Source organism: Eptesicus fuscus, chromosome 14, assembly GCF_027574615.1.
Source record: "Eptesicus fuscus isolate TK198812 chromosome 14, DD_ASM_mEF_20220401, whole genome shotgun sequence".
Lineage (NCBI taxonomy): Eukaryota > Metazoa > Chordata > Mammalia > Chiroptera > Vespertilionidae > Eptesicus > Eptesicus fuscus.
In genome coordinates, this window is record NC_072486.1 from 63,248,364 (window position 1) to 63,257,593 (window position 9,230).

At 47.6% G+C, this 9,230-nt stretch overlaps 1 non-coding gene across 1 annotated transcript; it reads right to left on the reverse strand.

Annotated features, from left to right (window-relative positions):
* Positions 1–2,736: 2,736 nt before the first annotated feature.
* Positions 2,737–2,900, reverse strand: LOC114227261 (U1 spliceosomal RNA). The gene has a single exon (XR_003613316.2). It is a non-coding gene; the product is annotated as a U1 spliceosomal RNA (small nuclear RNA).
* Positions 2,901–9,230: the final 6,330 nt, after the last annotated feature.

Genomic DNA, 9,230 nt, shown 5'->3' on the forward strand with positions numbered 1-9,230 from the left:
CTCCTCCTCCTCCTCCTCCTCTTCTTAAACAATACCCTTCAACATTTCATGTAATACTGGCTTTGTAGTGATGAACTCCTTTAACTTTCTCTTGTCTGTGAAGCTCTTTATCTAACCTTCAATTCTAAATGATGGCTTTGCTGGTTAGAGTAATCTTGGTCGTAGGTCCTTGCTATTCAGCACCTTGAATATTTCTTGCCACTCCCTTCTGGCCTGCAAAGTTTCTGTTGAGAAATCAGTGGACAGTCATATGGATACTCCCTTGTAGGTAACTGATTGCTTTTCTCTTGCTGCTTTTAAGATTCTCTCTTTGTCTTTAACCCTTGGCATTTTAATTATGATGTGTCTTGGTGTGGGCCTCTTTGGGTTCCTCTTGTTTAGGACTCTCTGCACTTCCTGGGCTTGTAAGTCTATTTCTTTCACCAGGAAGGGGAAGTTTTCTGTCATTATTTCTTCAAGTAGGTTTTAAATATCTTGCTCTCTCTCTCTTCTCCTTCTGGCATCCCCATGTAGTAAATGCTGGTACACTTAAAGTTATCCCAGAGGCTCCTTACACTATCTTCATATTTTTGGATTATTTTTTATTTTTCCTCTTCTGATTGGTTGGTTTTGCTTCCTCATATTCTAATCGTTGATTTGATTCTCGGAATCCTCTCCTCTACTGTTGAATCCCTGTAATTTATTATTTATTTCAGTTAGTATATGCTTAATTTCTGACTGATTTTTTTTTGTCTTTGACATTCTTAAAAGTCCCACTAAGTCCCTTGAAGCTCTCATAAAGATCCTTGAATAACCTTATAACCATTGTTTTGAACTCTGTATCCAGTAGTTTTCTTGCTTCCATTTCTTTCATTTGTGACATGTTTCTTAATCTCGGTATTTTGGCTGATTTCCTGTGCTAATTTCTATGTATTAGGTAGAGCTGTTATGTCTCCTGAAACTGGTAGAGTGGCCTCGTGTAGTAGGTGTCCTATAGGGCCCAGTGGCTCAGCCTCCCCAGCACCTGAGCTGGGCACTCTAGGTGTGCCCCTGTGTGCACAGTCTTGTTGTAATTGAGCCTTGATTGCTGTTGATGTCACTGGGAGGAACTGATCTCCAGGCCAATTGGCTGTGAGGACCAGCTGAGACTACAGTGGATGTACTGCTGTGCAGGAGACACCCTATGGAGCAGGACTTGCTTCAGTGGGGCTTTGGTGCTCACTGAGTCTGCCCCTTGAGTGTGTTGCTTGTAGATGTGTAGAGTTGTACTCTGGTATGGTAAGTAGACCATTTCCTTCCTTGTTGTGATTCTTCTTCATGAAGACTAGTTCCCCCTTGACAGCCTCAGTCTCTGTGTCCAGCTGTAGCCAAGTGATATTGATGTCATTGGTACCTTTTGGAGCCCATTGATGTCACTCTCCACAGACTGTCGCATGGCCAGCCCCATCTCATACTTGACTCTGAGGTCTTCAGCAGCAAGACAGGCATTGTCAATCTGCAGAATGATGCAGGCATTGTCCGAAGAACTTGCAAAGATTTGAGCCCTCAGGTCCTAGATCAAGCATGTCAAACTCAAAGGCTAACATGGAGTAATGCCTCCAGCCTCTGACCTGGGGTCCCTTCTTCTCTAGGTGTTCCTGCATTTTGCTCTTCAGTCCTGATTATCAGCCTCCAGGCTCCTCACCCTCTCCAGATAGAGCTTAGATGGACATTCAGGCATTGCATAGTCTCCTTCTCTCTCTGGATGCCCCCTATGTCCTCCGGACCCCTGAGCCACCAACTGCCCCAGGTGCTGGGGGAGTGGGACCGGATCTGGGAGCCTGAGTTTTCAGAGACACTGGCCATGCTGCTGGCTAGCCAGGCCTGGTGGCTGGGCGACTGCATGGAGCCCAGGGTCCAACAGTCAGTGGAGAAGCTGGAGCGGATGCTGAAACTCGTGTTGTTGGGGAGGAAGGCGAGAAGCCAAGTCTCAGGTTTGGGCCACTGGAGTAAATGAATTGTTAAAGGAGCAGTTTGTGCAGAAGAAAAAGGATTTTAGGAGACAGATAGATTACAATTAAATATTAGCTCTACCACTTACTATATGTGTTACTTTAAACAAATTTTGAAATTCCTTTTCTAACACTCATTAGAATGGCAAACAAACAAATAGACCATACCAAATACAGGGCAACTAGGACTAGGGATGCAAAATGGTATGGATACTTTGGGGAACAGATTAGCAGTTTCTTATAAAATTAAACATGCACTTATTATATGTCCCATCAATCCCACTATTTACCCAAGAGAAATGCAAACTTATGTTTACACAAAAACCTGTATGTGAATGACCATGAAGGCTTTATTTGTAACTGCCCCAAACTGGAAATACACCAAATGTCCTTCAACTGGTGCGTGGATAAGCAACCTGAGATGCAGCCATACAGTGGAATACTGTGGTACTTGACAATGAGAAAGGAACTGCTGATAAAGGCAACAGTGAAGACGAATCTTCAACGCACCAGTCTAAGTGAAATAAGTCAGACTTGAAAGTCTACATATTATTTGATTCCGCTTGTAGGACACTTTGGAAAAGGCTAAGGTATAGGAAAACAGATTAGGGTGGGTGAGGGACAACTGACTACAAAGGAGTAGCATGAGGTAACAGGAGCTGTTTGATATCTTGCTTGTGATGGTGGTTACATGACTCTGTATATTGTCAAAACTCAAAACTGTGTATCGAAGTGCATTTTACTGTATGTAAATAAATTAGTGTTTCAGGGGAGAGCGTGAACACAGTCCCTCCCAACCACAAATTATGCAGTCAGGGTTCCCACATTTGAGGACATTGTAGGGGTCAGCACATCTGGAGTGCTATGGACAAGCCTCGCCTTGGGAAAACCACCTTCGTGATCATGGTATCTCCCCTGCCAGGTAGGTACGTAAATAAAAATTTTAAAGTAAATTAAAAGCCAGACACCAAAGGCCACATATTGTATCATCTCATTTATGAGAAAAGCCCAGCATAGGCAAATACTAGTATACGGTATAGAGCCAGAAAGTGGATTAGTGGTTGCCAGGAACTGGAGGGAGGGAAGAATGGGGAGCGACTGCTAACGGGTGTGGGGTTTCTTTGTAGGGTGATGAAAATGTCTTGGAATTCGTGGTGATGGCTGTATAACCTTGTGATTATTAAAAATCATTGAACTGTACACTTTTAAATGGCAAATTTTGTGATGTGTGAATTATATCTCAATTTTAAAAAATAATTTTAAGATAACCTTTCTCAGCCAATTTTCCCACGCGATCCTTGGGGTCATCAGGCCCACCTGTGTACCTTGGAGCGGGTAGAGCTGTTGCCTCCCCGTCTCACCCCAAGGTTGCTCTTTCTGGCACTTTGGTGCTTAGCCCTCCCCAGTGGCTCTGGGCCAAGTTGCAGACGCACCGAAGGGAGAGGAAAGCGGTCCTGTGGATACGGCTCCAACCTGCGGTAACCAGGTGGGGCTCCGAGGCCTGCGCAGGGCCCTGGGGACCAGCCGAGAGGAGCAGGGTGGGGAGGGCATGCTCCCAGAGTGCCCTGGGACGGACGGGGCAAGGGGGAGGCAATGCCTGGAGGCAGAGGGAGGCTTGGGGGAGTGAGTGGGCCTGGAACTACCACTCCTGTGACTGCCCTCCCTCACAACATCCAGGCTTTCTCCTCAAGGTGGAGGCCCTGTTCACCTCTCTCCTTCCTGCCCTCGGTCCTGCTTGCCCATTCTAACCTGAGGTGGGAGAAGACAGGGGCTTAGGCAGGCAGGCAGGCAGGGAGGGTGGGGCTCTTTCAAACTTGAGAACCCACATGGCACCCCGGGACTGAAAAGTAGCCACAGCAGCCACTCCCCAGGCCAGGCAATACAGTGACCAGGGTGGGGGTCTGGCCTGGTGGTCTGGGCCCACACTGGCAGTACCAGCACCCTGCATCCCTCTGCTTTCAATTCCTGGGCAAGAGGCAAGGGTGGCTTCGGGTGAAGGCCAGAGCTTGCTGTGGCTATGACAATGGCAGGGCCTCCCAGGCCAGAGAAAAGTGAGGTTTGCACTTCGCTTACGTTTTTCTTATGAGGCCAGGCTGGGAAACAGTTGGAAGTAAAAGTGATGGCAGGCGGGCAGACTACCCTCAAAGACAGGCTCTTGTGCCACCTGTGCCCCTGGGGGTGAGGAGAAGGTCATCTCAGTGCAGAGGATGCTGCGGTCATGGGTGCAAGGAGGTGCAAGAGTCCTGGCATAGATCTTTCTTGGATGTGTGACCCCCTCCGATGGTTCTACTCCACCTGCACCAATTCTTCATGACCCCAGCCTCGTCCTCACTGGAGATGCAAAAGCCCTGGAGGTCAGGGCTGGGACAAGGACGCGTGAGGGGGAAGAGGCTTGGGGCTGGTCCTTAGGTATTGCTTCCTTCCATCGCTTGGACATGGGTGGCTGGCAGGGGTGGGAGTGAGACCAGGGTGGGGCTCCTCCACCTGCAGGACCTCTAATCTCTCCTCTTTGTGGCTTTCCTGACCCAACCTGCAGGCTGTGGAGTGGGGATGATGCTCTGCCTAGGAGGGTCTGTTCACTGCTCCAGAAACGTACTAGCTCACTCATTCGACCTCAGCACTGCTGCTCACGCTACATTCCCTCCTTGGAATGTCCCCACCGGGCCCCTCCCTTCCTAAATCCTAACTCCTTCAAAGACCCGCCTATTCTTTCTCCTCGGTGAAACCTTCCCTGATTATCCCTGCTGGTAGCTGTTGGTCTCTTCTCTCAGCTTCTGTAAACTCTGAGTTAGCATGACCCAGTCCCATGTGATTGCTTTATCTCAGAGGTTCTTAACCTCAGCACTACTGACATTTTCAGCTGGTTAAGCCTTTGTTGTGAGTGGTTAGCCTGTGCATTTTTGAAGTCAGCAGCATTCCTGGCATCTACCCACTAGATGTCAGCAGTACCCCCCAGTTATAATGACCAAAAATGCCTTCAGATGTTGCTACAAAATCTTCCCAGTTGAGAACCATTACCTTCTTTACTATTTAGCTTCTTTATTTTTAAGATATGTTTTTATTGATTTTTGAGAGAGAGGTAGGGAGAGGAAGAGAGAAAGATCGATTGGCTGTCTGTCTCTCCCAAGCACCCTGACCAGGGATCAAGCCTGAGACCTGGGCATATGCCCTGACCGGGAATCAAACTGGTAACATTTAGGTGCACGGGACAAAGTTCAACCAACTGAGCCACGTCAGCCAGGGCTAGCTTTTAATATTTCATTTTCTGCCTGACCAGTGTGGCTCAGTGGTTGAGCATCTACCTATGATGGTTCAGATTATTTTGTAATTCAGATTTTGATCTGAATAAGTGTCATTTGAAATATGTGGAGGTTAGCTTGGACATTTTTTGTTGTTGTTGTGGGTTCCATTTATTGTAACAAAATCTCTGCAGTAGATATAGCAAAGTTTTTTGCTAACAATCGTTTCTAAGATTTGATTTGTGGAAAGAGAGCGGACTGACCATTTAGAAGTAAATATGAATAGCTCTACCCCATAAAAGTGTAACATAGGCCTAAAGTTAGCTATAATAATAACTTCAACTGGTATTTTTGTAACGTTTGAAAAGCATGTATTGATGTATTCATTAGATACTAATGGAGCACATGACATTAACAGTGTGCCAGGCACATTAGGGCATACAAAAGAATCTAGCCATGAAAATGAAATATTTTTTATTGATTTCAGAAAGGAAGGGAGAGGGAGAGAAACATCAATGATGAGAGAGAATTATTGATTGGCTGCCTCCTGCATGCCCCCCACTAGGGCTCGAGCCTGCAACCTGGGCATGTGCCCTGACCAGGAATTGAACCATGACCTCCTGGTTCATGGCCAGGTGGTTTCCATACATTTTTGCACTTGATTTCCGGAAGTCTAGACTAACTTCCACCCCTCAATTTTATTTTTAAGAAATGTTTTATATATTGATTTTTTTGGGGGGTGGGGGGGGAGAGAGAGAAACACCAATTTGTTGTTTCACTTGTTTATGCATTCATTTGTTGCTTCTTGTATGTGCCCTGACCGGAGATCGAACCCACAACCTTGGCATATGGAAATAAAGTTCTAAGCACTTGAGCTATCTAGCCAGCGCTACCCCTCAATTTTATAGCCCCCATATTTATTGCATCCTAATCCTATACAAGTATTGATTCACATACTTTGTTTCAAGCTGGAAAGGACTTTCCACAAGATCTAATCCAATACTCTTATTTCTCAGACCATGAAATAGGCTCAGTGAGGATACCTAGGTCTTTTGTGTACAAAAACTGAAACAGTTCATTGTCCTGCCGGCTTTAGGGAAATTAAATAGTTTTGCTTTAGTTATGGCTTCTTCAAATAGTTCCTTTAGACCCGTTTCTCAATCTCAGCACCATTGGCATTTGGGACTGGATAATTCTTTATTGTGAAGGGCTGTCCTATGCACTGTAGGATATTTAGTGACATTTCTGGACTCTACCCACTAGATACCAGTAATATGCCTCCTCCCCCCTCAGTCACGACCATAAGAAATGTCCCCAGACACTGCCAAATGTCCCCCTGAGAATCACTGCTCTAGACATTACTGCAGGTAAGATCCCTGTATATGAAATGCCCAAGCCCTCAGGTTATCCCATCAAAATGTGATTGTCTTAATGAATAGTTTGCTAGCAAATCTCATTTATAGTCAACAAGCTCCTGAGAAAAGACAGAGCCACTCTATAGTGAGCCCCAGGTCCAATCAGGACTCAGGCCCACTCATTATGTGCCATTTATTTATCAAATTCTGCCTGACTCACTTTTTTCTCAGAACACCTGCCCTACTCATGTGTGTTTCCCATGAGTCTGGGCTATATGGAGGGTGCTCATCAAAGCCCTCACCACATTGTCTTCTTCTTCTTCTTCTTCTTTTAAATATATTTTTATTGATTTCAGAGAGGAAGGGAGAGGGAGAGAGAGAGAGAGAAACATCAATGATGAGAGAATTATTGATCAGCTGCCTCCTGCACGGCCCCTACTGGGGACCAAGCCCACACCCGGGCATGTGCCCTTGACCAGAATAGAACCCGGGACCCTTCAGTCCACAGGCCAACATTCTATCCACTGAGCCAAACCAGCTAGGGCCCCACATTGTCTTCTGAGTGCATTTTTCTCTCTGCCCCAGTGGACTTTAACCCTTTGCACTCGCTTGCTTTTTTCTCGATTCCTTTATTCTACTCGGGATTTAATTAATTAATTATTTATTTAAAATATATTTTATTGATTTTTTTACAGAGAGGAAGGGAGAGGGATAGAGAGTTAGAAACATCAATCAGCTGCCTCCTGCACACCCCCTACTGGGGATGTGCCCGCAACAAAGGCACATGCCCTTGACCGGAATCGATCCTGGGACCTTTCAGGTAGCAGGCCGAAGTTCTATCCACTGAGCCAAACTGGTTTCGGCAGGGATTTAATTTTATTTTAAATATATTTTATTGATTTTTTACAGAGAGGAAGGGAGAGGGACAGAGAGCCAGAAACATCGATGAGAGAGAAACATCGACCAGCTGCCTCCTGCACACCCCCCACTGGGGATGTGCCTGCAACCAATGTACATGCCCTTGACCGGAATCGAACCTGGGACCTTTCAGTCCACAGACCGACGCTCTATCCACTGAGCCAAACCGGTTCTGGAGGGATTTAATTTTTTAAATACCCCAGATTTTACAAAGCGCCGTGGCAGAATAAAAAACTGGAGTTTCTTTTCATACAAACTTATTTATTTGGATTTTTTTATATTTCAAATTATTGATACATTCAACACAATTCGACATACGAGCTGCTACCGATGCTAACCATGTCGAGTCACACTCGACATCCAAGTGCAAAAGGTTAAGGCCCATGACAGCAAAACAATAACCATCTTGTTTACCATTGAACTCCCAGCATCTAGGTGGTGCATGGGAGGTACCCAATAAACATCTGTTGAATGAATATGTAATCCTATGTAATAAAGAGGTAATAGAAGAGGAGAAAAGATGGCGGCGGAGGTGAAAGGCTGATCTGTTGCCTTGCATGGCAGTTTCGGAAATACAACTGAAACATGGACTGCTGAGGGTGGCGACTGCTGCTCGCGTCTCCCCAGACCGGGCGGCTGCTCCCCTCAGTCATTACCGCAGCCGGGGCCATGGGCTCATGGGGGCCGCGGCTGCTGTGGCGGCGGCCGCGGACTCCGCGCAGCGGCTCTCGGTGAAGAAAGAGACCATCTTTCTGCAGGAGGGGCTCACCCGCGCCACCGACCTGGCCGAGCTGCGCACTGAGATCCTCGGGGCCCCGGACGCTGCCAACACCAATTTGGAGGATTCTTAAGAGATCTCATCTTACTTTCAAGTCCTCTAGCCATTTTGACGGAGGAGAATCAAGAGGATGGCTGGGCCGCGCGCAGCGGTTTCAGGGGCGCGACTGGAGGACGGAGCGTCTGCAGCCCAGAACTACAGGAGAGATTTACAGCTAAGAGGGAAGAGGAAACCAGCGAAATCGGAGGGGACAAGGTGCGGAGGCGCGTGGCTCGGGCTGGTGGCGGGGGAAAGGGGCTTTTGTTCCAAACTTAGGGGAGATTAGCTCTCCATCACCCTGAAATCCAGCTTCTGGGGACCCGCGGGAGACCCAGATGCCTGCGGGGAGAGGAGGGACTCTTGCGGAGGTGCGCCCAGCAATCAGTGTTTGCTGCGCTAGAGCGCGGAACGAGGGGACTTAGAAACTTGGAAGGCAGAAGGAGCAGATTCGCAGCCATTGTGGCTCGCCGCACCATGGCCTGTTGGCGCCCTGAGACCCCGCCCCACCCTGGGACCCACCCGCCCTGAGACCCGCCCCGCCCTGGGACCCGCCCCGCAAGTCTTGCAGGCACACCTATGCTCCAAGCAACGGCTTATGCATGTGGGTGGCCTGCCCTCTGGCAGCGGACCAGATAAACTGCTGTTCTAGTCAGACTGCTCCAGGGCCACTCAGACAGAAGGAGGAAACTACAGTTCTTGCTGTAATCCCTGCTGAGTGCCTAAGGCAGTGGCTGATCTACGCCCCATTGGGGACCCAGAAACGAGGGCATCTGGTGGTCTGTGGGAAATGACACCAGACTTCAACGACGCACATAAGGGACAAATCCAACAGGCAGATTCAGTGAGCGCCAAAGCCTTGCTGCACCAAGACCCGGCCCATAGAAGAGTCTCCTGCACAGCAACTCTTCCTTTATAGACAAAGAGAGCCCTC